The sequence below is a fragment of the Camarhynchus parvulus genome, chromosome 1 (genome assembly GCF_901933205.1).
Source record: "Camarhynchus parvulus chromosome 1, STF_HiC, whole genome shotgun sequence".
NCBI classification, from domain to species: Eukaryota; Metazoa; Chordata; class Aves; order Passeriformes; family Thraupidae; genus Camarhynchus; species Camarhynchus parvulus.
In genome coordinates, this window is record NC_044571.1 from 91863332 (window position 1) to 91876521 (window position 13190).

The window sequence follows — 13190 nt, forward strand, 5'->3', positions numbered from 1 at the left end:
TTTCTGTGACTGCTAGTGCAGTGTCCAAGCAGAAGGTTGGAGGCAGGGCCCAGGTCTGGGATGGAGTTGGCAGAGCTAACAGGGATTGCATGGAGATGGAGGTGATGTTTTCTGCAAGGTGTAGCAGGGCTGTTTATTAATCCTGAACACTCACACATGTGTAAGGTGCCTGGAGGCATTGCCATCGTGGTCCATACAAAGCCCTTCCCTCCAGTGTTCAGTGACTCTGCCTCGTCTGCCCAGTGCCCTTGGAAGGTCTACGGAAGGCAATCCATAAGAATGTAAGCACTGTTGCAGTGGACAATGGACCTACTTACAACTGGTTTGGGGATGCATGGCTGTGGAAAGAAGATAGTAGGAATTAGAACTACTTGCTCCACCAGGTTCTTCCTCACTTTGGAAGCTCTTGTAATTTCCTATCAAGGGGGGGCAGGCACTTCTCCTGGCACTGTTATTGATAGGCCAGGCAGATGTTCTGAGAGCAGATAGTTTCATAGCTCTGCCTTGTATTTCCCACCTTATAAAATGGAGTTTACATTTCTTATCTTTGTTCCCCTGCAGACCCTTTGTTTTCCTGGTCCCAGATTATATTCCAGGCAAGCCGTGTCCTGATTCAGGAATCCAAGTACTCTAAACACTTTCTGGCACAGATGCTGGGCTTTTGACAGCTCCATCATGCCATTCCCAGAATGAGGATTTCTGCAGTGATGTTCTGGGGGTGGAGGTTGAAAGAAGTTTAGGATATCACAGAACTAATTAAATGCAAACTAGGCTGCCTGCAGAAAGCTGTGCGTGCTGGTTGCTATGTTTCTGGCAGAAACAGACTGGGAGAAGGGGGGGTTGAGGGAGGGCTGTTTGTTTTTTCTCTGTTTAAAATGAAGATGCCGACAAAGTTCTGGTTACTCACCAGCCTTTGAAAGGTAGATGAGATGTGAATTCTTGCAGCCGTAGAAATAAGAAAAGTGAGCAGGGAAGGTAGAGTTAGAATGGGTCAATGTATGGATATATTAAATTTGAAAGGGGAGAGGGATTTGTTTTTGTTTGTTTTCATACATATCTCTTCATTTACATATGCTTTGACTTCTAGATCATGCCCAAATACTATGGAGGTTTTGTGGTCTCCTTTCCAATGACATCATTGTAAACTACCTTGAAATAGAAATCTTCAGGGCACGTGAGGCGTGACAGAAACCTACACTGTGCCCATGTTGGCTCCCCAAAAGCAGGGAAATTCACAATGGCCAGCAGGACTGGGTTTCCCTTTTGAGAGGGAAAAAGTAAAAGAATTAAATGAGGCTGCAAACACACATGCATCCAGGCTCACTAAACTTGTCTGTATTCCATTAGTTCTTCTGTGGGTAATCAGAGGACATGTTAAGCACAGCTTTCAGCTTCACCTGAGCAAAAGTTGGGGGGATAATTAAGGACTTGCCTGAGAGAGCAAAGAGAGAGGCAGAAGAAAGAAGGAAGGGAATAAATAAGCTAATTGGGATCACTTCAAGAGTGAAACTGGCTTTGAAGAACAGCCACTGAAGGTATTCAACTTGCTGGAATGAATGCACTACTCTAACACCCATGTGGAAATCAATATTGAACTACCTTGGGCTGCTTTCATGTAAGCCCTTAGGAAAAGATGACAGATTAGTTCAGAGAATAGGGCTTCAGTGATGCCATGCCATGCTTTAGACATCATCCTGGATCTTGGCACAACCTGGCCAGTGAGAGAGGCCAGACAGAACAACAGCCATCAGAAGCAACATGAGATATGGAAGGAGTTGGGGGCACCTCTCAGTCAAGTATTACACTCAGGAAATCCAGTCAAACACAGGACAAGTTAGAGCTGGACCAGATGCCTTGAGATCGATCAGAGTGGCTGTTCTAAATGTGGGGGACAGGGTGCCAGGTGTACTGAGTAAGGATGGCCAGCATGATTCAGAGACAATGTGCCGCCTGTCACAGGCAAGGGCTGTCCAGCCAGCTGGCAACCCCTGCCATGCCATCCCACTGCACATGTGTTAGAGGGTGAGCACTTTATCCTGGTGCTGAGGCAGTTTGGCTTGCCAGCAGGCAGGGCTGCCCAAAACCTGGTCCAAGGCAAGCAGGGTGTGCTGGCACACTGCAACTGACCTCACAGTGCTGAGGAGATGTGAGCACGTACATGTGGCAAGGGCAGGTTGACAGTCCAGAACTTGACCCATGAAGAGTTCTTCTGCCTCCCCTTCTCCTTCTGCCATATAGCTGGCACTACCTGAGTTCCCAGGACACAGTAACATGTCCTCTCTTCCCCCTCCAACCCTGACTACAGCCCTGTGCCGACAATGTGAGCAGTGGCAGTGTCCCAGCAGAGAACTGGGAGCCCAGAGACAGAAATAATAGGGTGGTTTAAACTCATGCTTGGCATGTCCAAATGGTTGAGGGCAGAGACACAGCTGCAAAGGGCTTCTGGACATGGGGAGAAAATGTTACACTGGCACAAGGCATTATAGAGGGTGGGAGAATTTTGGAAGAGAAGAGTGTCTCCTGCCCTCCCCAAAGTCCCTAGCACAGAAGGAAGGTGGTAAAACTCTGTTGCTCACTCCCTTGTGAATGCTGCACCCACGGTACAGCCTGGAGCCAGCCCCTTCCTCCTGGAAATCTCTTCCCCTTAATGACAGCACAGTGCTCTAATGAACGACAGTTTCGGTGACAGTACAAAATAAATGGGGAACACTCTCAATCTGAAGTTTGTATTGAATTAAATATTACAGCATTGATTGGGTTATTCATTTAGCATCTCACTCAATAAACATCTCTTGCAGCGCATGTTTCCCCATTTATCTTACCTTGTCGTGGAACCTGCACTTACCCACCACGCTTGGCACTGCTGCCTGGCTGAGGCAGGGAGGAGGGAGGATGCATGGCCCAGGAAAGCTGAGTTCAGCATTTCTTCCAAAAAGCAAGAGGTCTGCTTGAGAGTCACAAAATAGACCAGAGCTCTGGTCTGTGGAGGAGAGGTGCTCCCTTCTCTCAGGCCTGGCTAAAGTCAGCACAGGTTTCTGGGGTCTCTGCTGAGCTGTGACTGCAGCTCAAAACTCAGGACAATGGAGACACGGGGACAGCAAATCACAAGGAGATGCAGTGCTAAGGGCTTATCTGTAACCTGTGCACATGTTTCCCTAGGGGCTCTTATTTTAATGCCCCAGGTAAGTCATTTTTGTGGCTAAAAGAATGTAAAATCTAGTCTGATCCTGTTACTTAATCAGCAATATTACAAGAGGACCAGAGCGATTTTAAACTTCACTCCTTAGAAAACACTTGTGAAGCTAGAAAGCCCCATAAAAATGTCAATGCAAATGCAAACGCTCAGTGATTTGGGTATAGGCAGTGAATCCACTCTCCTAGGCACAGAATGTACACAGCCTGTAAAATGCTTGGCAGGCTTTTGGGCTCCATAAGTAATCCAGGAGCCATTCTGGGAGATGGAATGCAATTACTAGGACTAGTTGATACCAATTTATTTAGTAAATGTGCTCTATTCTGCTCAAGATCTGATTGCAGCTGCCCAAATTTGTTTGTTGTTTGTATTTGTTCATTGAATTATTTGTGCAGGTAAATTATAGCTTATTAATCACGTTTATTATGACAGTGCCTAGGAATTGACCAAGAACGCACCCCCTCTGCCTGCTTTCTGGGTACCGTGCAAAGACAGGATAATAGGCAATCCCTGGCCTCATTTATGTTTGAATTGAGTGCTTTCATTATTTGCTATTTGTCAGTTGTTGGCCATTCAAGTTGTTTAGCATCCTTTATTTTCCTTAAACCTGGTAACATAAGCTCTTCAAGTAAGAATTAAACGTTTCAAACAAATCACTGGAGCTTTGTTTTTCTTGGAAGGTGGGTGGTGGGTTGTGACAGTGGAGGGGAGAACATTTACTAGGAAGAGAGAAAGAACAGTTGGACCCCAGTTTTTCCTAGTAGCTGCTCTCCTTGCTGACTGGGGGAGTGGGAGAGCTGCCTGCAGTAATGACCTTGTGTTCCTTCTTCCCCCATTAGGCTGTTTTGTTGCATGTGCCTTTATAGGAATAATCCAGTGCAGTGTAGCTTTAGCTGGGTTCTTATTTGTTTGTTTGAATAAAGGAACTCAGAGCTGGTGTCACAGATTTCCCCTTTAAGCTGTGACACTCCACTCTCCAGTCATTGATGTCACTCCTCGGCAGTCCAGGTCTTCTGGAATGCTCTTTGTTGCAAAAGCCAGGCTGCTCCATGGGTCTAAAGGTGTGCCTTTCCCAGCCATAAGATGTGTTCCTATAGCATCTGGAGTCTGATAAAGCCACTCCTTTGTCTGTCATCTCCCCTGCCTCCAACACAGATTGCAACTGAGTCTTTTCCTGAAGTCTGTTCTCTGAAGTGACTCTCCAACAATCCATCATGTTAGACCCTTTGCCTTCTCTGTTATCCATCTCTCCTTCTTGTTTTCATCCTTTTTCATGCCTAGTCTATTCAATTCTCAGCACTTTTTAAACATGGACATACAAATCTGTGCCCTGAACTTGATGAAATGTTTGTGTGGGTTTTTTTTTTTTTTTTTTTCCAGGGGGTAATTTAGTCTCTAATTTCATCTTGTTCAGATGAAAATTGAAAATTCTTAAACTGGAATTCTCATGAATGTCACAGAAGACCAAAAATGTTAAACCAAACTCCTGTCTAGTGAGGTTCTATTCACTTTAAACACCAAACTTGAAATATTTTTCCTTAACCATGCCAAGCTGTAACTTAATATGGTGCTATAGTGGCAAGTGTGGCCCCTCAGATCTTCATATTGGGACTCACTTCTAAACAAAACCCTCTCCCAGAGGAGAATGGAGTAAAGTTCAACTCTCACATGGTCCTTCAGCAGCTCTCAAGACATAAAACTGCTTTTTAAAACTTAATTTCCTTCTTAAGTTTTAGTTAGTGAAAATCTCAGGGATCAGTTAAAGGAAAACAATCTCAGTGGGTGTTTTTTGACCCAGCTGTTATTAAGACTTTTGACAACCTCTTGTATTCAACACTATAATTCTACTGGGTATAGAGGCCAGATCCTTAAAGCTTGTATGGTCTTTAGGATTTATTCTTCTTTTCCTGTCTTTTTCTCTGACATACAGCTGACCACAGTGAAGCTTTCTTTGACAGTTTGCTCATGCTCATTAGTTATCTTCCCTCCCATGCCTTTGAGCATCCCAGTTTCCTTTCCAGATAAACAGTGGTCCCTGGGGAAAGCAGAGAGCTGGAGCTGAGAAGAGCAGAGGGAGAATTAGACCCAGAGAATGCCGTGATCAGCTGAGTTCTCAGCTTGAAGATCTGGACTGTATTCCATGGTGGATTTGAAATAACTGTAGGTGTACAAGCTTGACTATAATGCATTGTGGTTTAAATCCTTTTGTATTCACAAACCAGGAGTCACTGTAGCTACATGGCACAATGAAATGTGCACACTGAAATGAGTAAGTGCTCTTTGTCTGGGGAGGGAATAGAGGCATTTCAAATCATCCCTTTGAAGAATGGTTCTTCCTGGTGCTTATTTGATTTTGTTATACATATACAAAGTGTTCAAGCTAAATGCCTTTGCTAGCTCAATTACTACAGTTTACTTACCAAGGCTCTGTTAAATGCTTTCAAGCACAAGTCCCTTCTGTACCATTAAAGACAGTTTCCATTTCTGTGATACTGTATTAAGCTTCACACTTCCACTCCCTAGTGGACTTTGGCTTGTAACTGGATCCTAATACATCCTATTACACAAACCAAAGTGATCAGGCAGGGCTGTGCTGCAGAAGGACTTCCAGAATCCACTCTTCAAAACTTCTTGAAGTGGTCCATTTGGTGCCAATCCTAATTTCCCAAATTTTCCTCAAAGTCAGACGTAAGCCTGGTTACTTTACCAGACACCACATTTTTCACTTGTTCACTGCATCTCAGTTGGCATGTTGGCTGGGATGGGGAGAAAAACAGCTCAGTCTCCTCTTAGGAGACTCTCTGACCCAGTTACTGTGCAAGCTTTTGATCCTGCAGTCCTGGGTAATTCCACAGGCAGTGAAGTGGACGATGAACTGTAGTTGTGAGGGAATATTAACAGCAGGAGAAAAGGGGAATTCCAAATTCTTCTGCTAAGTCTGTGACAGAGCCTTCCCACAACATCTGTGGCCCTGTGTGTAGAAGAATGAAGCTGTCTCTTGCTGTCCAACAAATCTCTGTTGTAGTTTCCCTGGTGCCTCAGGACCAACTTTTCCATTGGTTGATCTCCCAGAGAGTTAGCTGCTTGCAGACACACTGCTACCCACATGTTTACTCACAATCCTCCCCAAGGCACATCCACACGTCCCACAGGTGCTCCTTGATTTAGGTATATAAAAAATCAGATGGAAATTTATGCAGGTGCAGTCACTAGTGACTGTACTGTGTCTAATAAAAATCCACTGATGAGAGCTGGGCTGGGATATGACTTTAACCACAGTGGAGGGAAAACAATAGACATAGCACAGGTAAATTGTTAGCCTGTGCTTCCTAAAATACAGTTTTCCTGTGTGGGGACACTCCACGTTTTCTAAAGCGTGGGCCACCTCCTCCTTGAGGAGCTGCCTTACAGATGCTTCCCTTCCACTGAGAACCATGGGGGATGTTTCTTCTCATTGGCAACGTAATAATACCCTCGTGACAGCTCCAGTGATCACTTGCAGAAGGAAGTCATATGCCGAGGGTATTTTGTGTATTGTGAACATCTTTAAATGTGATTTAGCAGCTGGAAACAAGGAAGAGAAGCTGGATCCACAAGGCCATCAGATCTGCATCGCCTGTGTTTAACATCTGTGAGCTCAGAAACGGAGGGAAGAAAGACATTCTCATTGTTAAACTCTGCCACAAGACAAACGAGGGGCTGTGGTAGAACTGCTTGGGTGAAGTTTCTCTTTCTACATGCAACTGAATACTACCTGCCTGTGCAGAGGTATCCCCATGGCACCAAATAAAGAAAATAATTTTTAAAAAGTAAACAAAATAATGCCTTCTTGGAAAGAGACATATGTCCTTTTTATAATGCAGACTAGATGCAATTGCCATGTAAGTTCCTCTGAAACAATCCCTGAGGCAAAGAGACTCTAGCTGAACAAAAGCTCCAGACTACATCTCAGACAATATAAGGCAGATCATGGTCACCTTTTAAATGAGGTCCTGGAACAAAATAGAAATCTTCCCTGAAAAGTCCTGGCAAAAAGTCCAGTTTGCCCAGAAAATCATCCCCTCTGTCTGCAGGCAAGCAGAAAAGGTTAACTCCTTGATGTGGAACTTGGGTCACCCTAATAATTTCCTCTGTTGTCTGTGTCATCCTGTAAAATTGGGATAATCTAGTGGATAAAGAATCCACTAAAGTTTTTAGGCAGCCTCCACTTGAAATTTCTGGCAGCTGTCCCCTGATGCCTGAGACCCCCCTGCCTGCACTACATGTGCCCAACCACAGTGTTATCCAGATGCCTTTGGGAGGGAGGCAGACCTGTCCCCTCACTTTGATGTGACAAGTGAGGTGTGAGCACCACAGAGAAGAACCCCGTGGAAGCTGCAGCCCCCAGCTGCCATCAGTCAGACACAACACACACTGCACAGGAGGGCTGGGATGCCTGCAGCACAGCAGGTTGAACCAGCATTTGGGATCTTTGTACCTGCATGGCAAATATGCCAGTCTCACAGTGGTAAGTTGCTGATACAGTGCAAACCCCCACTGATGATCAGGACATTTTGATGGGGAAAATGTTTCTGCAGGCTTTGCACTGGAACAGGGGTTGCCTACGCATGTTCTTTTAAAATGAAACCAGATCATTTGGTGTCCTGTTTTCTCATAACTGCCATGAGAAAGGATGCACCCCTTATTGCAACCATGATAGATATGGCTCCACGTGGCAGTGCCTGGTTCAGCTCACATTTACACAATTGTGGCCACTGGTGCTGTACAGACATGGTACTGAAAGGATGCAGGTGCACAGCTTGAAACGCTGCAGTATTATCCCCTAACTCTACTAACAGCATTCTGGAAAACCAAAATCTGAGTGACAGGCAGGCAGCTTTTATTTTTTATTGGTACAGCAGCATGAAGCCATTTGTCATGGTGGGGAATCCCTGCCTTGTGGATTTGCTGAGGCTTCCTGGCATTGCATTGGTGGAATAAGCCTACACAGTTGGGTACTGATCTCTTGTAGTTATACTGGAATAAATTGCCCAGGTAGAGACAAAATCTCACTTATTCATGCTTCCTTCAAAGTACACTCCCAATTTTCAACCCTGATCTTCCAGTTGGCTATTTGATATGCCCAAAGTTCTTGGTCCTTGAGCCCACTGTCAAGCATGAGCACTGACAAAAGGCATAAATTCATCTCCAACCACAGGGTTTACTCCCTGCAGTGGGAATGCAGGTGGCAATGAAAAAGAGCTGAATTACCAGGCAAGAGATGAGCAAAGCAGGGAGACAGCAGGTTCACATGAGGTCCTGTGCCCAAGCCCTTCCCTTCCATCCTGGGGACCATCAGTAAGGAGGCCGTTTAGCCAATACATATTTTCCTCTTTAGTACATAATAGTAACCTGAATAAAAGGTTTGAATTACAAAGCAGGCTCACCCAGCAGATTCTCTGAGCAATGACTGCCATTTGTGTCAAGAAAATAAAGAAGGAGAGAGCGTGCTAGCACACATGGGCAGGAGCGACTGAGAGTGAGGCAGAGCGTCGATTGTGGCAGCAAGCTGGAAGTGAGAGGCTTACCCTGCTGAAGCAAAATTAAGAAAAGCCACAATGACAAAGGAAATTTGATTAAAAGAAAAAAAAGTAGACTGTTATTATTGGAAAGTCAAGTACTTTGTTCTAGCAGCAAAGCAATATCGCTCACCAAAGCCTAATAGCGATTGCTTCTCCTCCCCGTTCCTGCAGCTTCTCGCCTGCCTTGCCATTCCCCACAACCAGTGAACCAGGGCCAGTGGAGGTGTGGGGTGCATGGCAGCTGGCTGTGGGGTAGGATTGCTGTGGGGCTAAGGCAGTGAGCCTCCCTCTGTAACTATGAGGACCACATCCTTCTTCTCCTGCCACCCCTCCTCCTGCATCTCTCACTCAGCCTCTTTCCTTGCTCCTCTGATGCCCTTCTCTGTCCCTCTCTCCATCTTTCCCTCCCTCCTGCATCACCCTATTTTTCCCTTTCTCTACCCCCTCCTTTTCCTCTCCCTTTTCTTCTTTCCTGTCACTTAGCTGTGCCTCTCCTTTCCTCACTTCACGCTCCCCCTCTCTCTCCCTGGCTGCGCTGGGTTACTAATGTGCAGTAATGGTATGGCTGGAAAGTCATTTGCACTCCCCTTCTCTTTATTTTTTTCCTGCAGTATTATTAAAACTGTTCCATCACTGGCTGTAATGGGAGCGTCTGTATTTTCTCCCTCTCCCGTATCCCTGACATGACATAATGCCTGCCCTCACCAAGACGCTATAACACCGAGGTAATTGAAACATAACTCACCGTAAATTACAGGCCCTTGTTCCAGGCAGGGGCCCGGCCATGCTTCCTGGAGCTCATTCCAACTGGAAGCTAAACATTACTTGAAAAGGGATGCTTAAGCAAAACAAAGCCATTTAAAGAGCAACACAAACACGGAGAGGGAGGGGAGCACAGGACTCTCCTGGAGACGTGGGGACCTGCATAGCAGCTGATGGGACTGAGCAGCCAGCAGGGGCTTGTAGCGACTTCTCTGCGGTCTGTGTGTTCCAAACCAGGGAGAGATGTCCTTGCAGACACAAGTGTTGGCACCAAAGAAGCATCTCTGTTAGCAGGGAGGCTGAGGACAGAGCATGCCATGTAAATGGCTTCTAAGGTAAAAATCTCATCCAGCAGGTCAGAGGTGCAAGGCTTTGATGGGATTCCTGCAGAATCAATGTGCTCTAATGCCCATTACAGGTGTGATAACCTGAGGCTCTCTCCATCCCTGTGGGATCTGAGTTAGTCTTGACAGCGATGAAGCTGCAACCTCTGAAAGGTCCAAATTAGTGTGGGCTGCAGGATCCAAAATACTGCAGAGGATATCCCTCCCTCCCCATTCATAAACCTAGCAACAGATGTCTGTATTCGGAATGGAATGTTTGCTGATGTAAGGCTTGAAACACCTTGAGTTCTTGTGAGTTCATGGTTTTAGATTCAAATCTCCCACTGGCCTCCTGAATAACCTCAGGTAAGTAACTTTGCTTTCCTCTGTGCCTCAGTTTCCCATTCTGCAGCACAGGACCAAACTAACTTCCTTTGTCAAGCAGCCAGTGACCCTGTGATAGGACAAGGGGGGATGGCTTTACACTGGAAGACAGTAAATTTAGATTAGATACTAGGAAGCAATTCTGTACTGTGAGGGTGGTGAGACACTGGCCCAGGCTGCCCAGAGACATTGTGGATGTTCCATTCCTGGAAGTGTTCAAGGCCAGGAAGTGTTCAAGGCCAGGATGGCTGGAGCTTTGGGCAACCTGGCCTAGTGGCAGGTATCCCTGCAAGTGGCACTAGAGTGTAACCCGATGATCTTTAAGGTCCCCTCCAACCCAAACCCTTCTAAGATTCCCTGTCCCTGTGATGTACCAAAGGCATATGACAGTGAGGAAGGCATGATTACCCACTGCCACCAGGAGCATGAACTGCTACGAGACATCATTTTGCAGTCAGAACAGAGCCCTGAAAAGCAGGACCCCTGTGTTTTGGGTTTGGCTCTTGCTTTGGCTAGTTCTGTGTCCATCAGCAAGTTTCTCTGGCACCCCCTGCCTCAGCTGCCCCCTGCCCTATAGTATCATCCAGAGAACTAGCTGGTTTTGGGTTTGAATTCTGGGAAATTTTGAACAAAACACACAAACTGCAGAATGTGCAGTGATTTTTCTGTAGTAATGGAAGTGAGTATTTGGAAACTTTTAAAAGGTCAAGATTAGACAGAGCAGCCTATCTCTCACAGGCACAAATTGGGGTCTGCCCAGGGCCTTTCCATCTATTGTCAGTGGACACTGTGGCCCAAAGTTGTGCCTTGGTGTCATGTGGCTGGTGTCATAAGAATAAAGGGTCTGGTGAGAAACAGCCCTTGGTGCACTGCTTCACAGCATACAAAGGATTTTATTTTAGGGAATGAGATTTACTATTTGTCCAAGATGAAATGGCAAAAACTCAGAGAACTATGACCCTGTGACTGCTCTGGTTTCCCCTGGAGACCTTCACAGTCAAAACTATTACAGTCAGCAGCCTACCAGCTGCTTCCATTGCCCTGGAAGAGCCCTTTTAAGGGCAGTCAGAGAGAGGTGCAATGTCTTGTGGTAGGGAGGTCCATCATGTCTGGGTGAGTCCTAAGCTTGCAAGGGATGGCTGCAGAACCACAGGGGACGTAGCTGCAGAAATAAAGCCTTGCTAGGGGCTTTTTTAGCAGTGTTAAATGATGCATGTCTCAGGCAGCTCTGGTACCACAGAGTGAACTTGCTCCAGAGGTCACAGGGCTGCTCCACAGGTGCCTCTGGCTCCTGCCCAGCAGTGCTTGCACTTCTGGGCTTCACACCTCTAAGGAAGGAGGAGAAGTCAAGTAGGAGTGCAGGGCAAGAAAGTGTTGTATGGAGAGTCCTGCAAGAGCCCACATTGCCTGTTTATCCCGTGCCATGGTTGCAGCCGCTGAAGCAGGTCGGTGCAGCATCCTGTGCCATCTTCTGTGGCAGCTGCAGCAGCCGTGGTGTGGAGGTGGCATAGGTGTGTGGTCTCCCAGCCCTTGCTTTTCCTGGTGCCTGGTTGGAGCTGATTGCTTTCTCTGAGGCCTGCCACATGCCCCTTGAAAATGTTTCCATCAACCCTCTTACCGTAGCTAAGGTTTCAGCAATCTCACCCCTCCTCTCTTTGACATTATTGGTTTATCTTTGTCCACTGGCAAAGTTCCCAAGCAATTCAACAATAACAGTTGTTTCTCTGTGGCTGAAAAAGTCATCTCTAGGACTGGCTGTTATTGATCATCTTACAGGAACCGGACATTTTCTTTTCCTTTCCCATTTTTTAAAATACATATTTTGAGTTTCAGTCAATTTTAGTGCTCATGAAAGTGAAAGACTGATGGTGTTGACTAGAGCTAAACTTAGCTCTTCATGGCTTCCCCTATGCACACATCTCTACTAATGCACCGCATTACTCACTTGCATTAACTTCTGGCCCTCCCAGCCTGGGGCTTCCCTCATCATTTTGCCAGTGGCCCCTCCTGTGCTGCAGCCCAGCCGTCTCTTCCAGCTCAGGCTTGTCACACCAGCCCCTCACTACTCTCCTGTGCAGTGCTCATCTGCCAGCTCCTGCCTAGGTGGAGATATGGGGCTGGACTGGTTGCTGTGCCCCAGCTGATGATGGTGAGAGATGCTGCCAGACTTGGCAGAGCACGGTGAAAGCAGGGGCAGTGACAGTGCATCAGCTGGTCCTTCCCTAAAGCAGGCAGTCAGAGTTTTCCAGCCTCTTTTCCCTGCAGCCCTGGGGCTCTGTGGGGACAAATAGAGGAGCACACCCTGGCATGCTGCTTTTGCTTCAGGCTGAAGCATGCTCTGTCTGGGTACACCTGACAGAACAGGCATGGGACAACGGGGCAAGGTAGGACAGGTGAGGGGGATATGCTTTTCTCACATCACTCTTCTTCCAGTAGCTCCAGAATTTATAATACCAAAATCAGACTGAGCCCTTACTCATCTCATGACACTGTTTCCTGCTTTCTCAGCTTATGCAGTTCTACTGTTCTCCGAGGGAAGCCAATGCAAGCCTACTGTGTCTGGGATGCCTCCTGTCCTTCTGCCCCACCATGGGGATAAAACGGCCCCATCAAACCTTTAGAAATCAGGTGCTCACTCCCTCCAGAAAAATGACTCAATTCTAACTAGCATTTCAAATCATCATTTCTAAATGAAATGCCAAAACATCATAACATGTAATTTCATTTTCAGGCTATTGTTTGTTTTCTTAAAAAGAAAAAAAGTTAAAAAGGTCCAGATTTATATTTTAGTGTGTTTGATGTGAGGGAAAAAAAAAAGGCATGAGAGGCTACAACAAAAATTGAGATTTTGATTTTGAAATATTGATTCAAAATAGAGAGGAGGAATTAATTTTGAATCAATTCAGAATTTCTGTTGAGATCATACCCATTATTCCCTTGTCTCCTTTCTCCTTTCTTCTCCCCTCC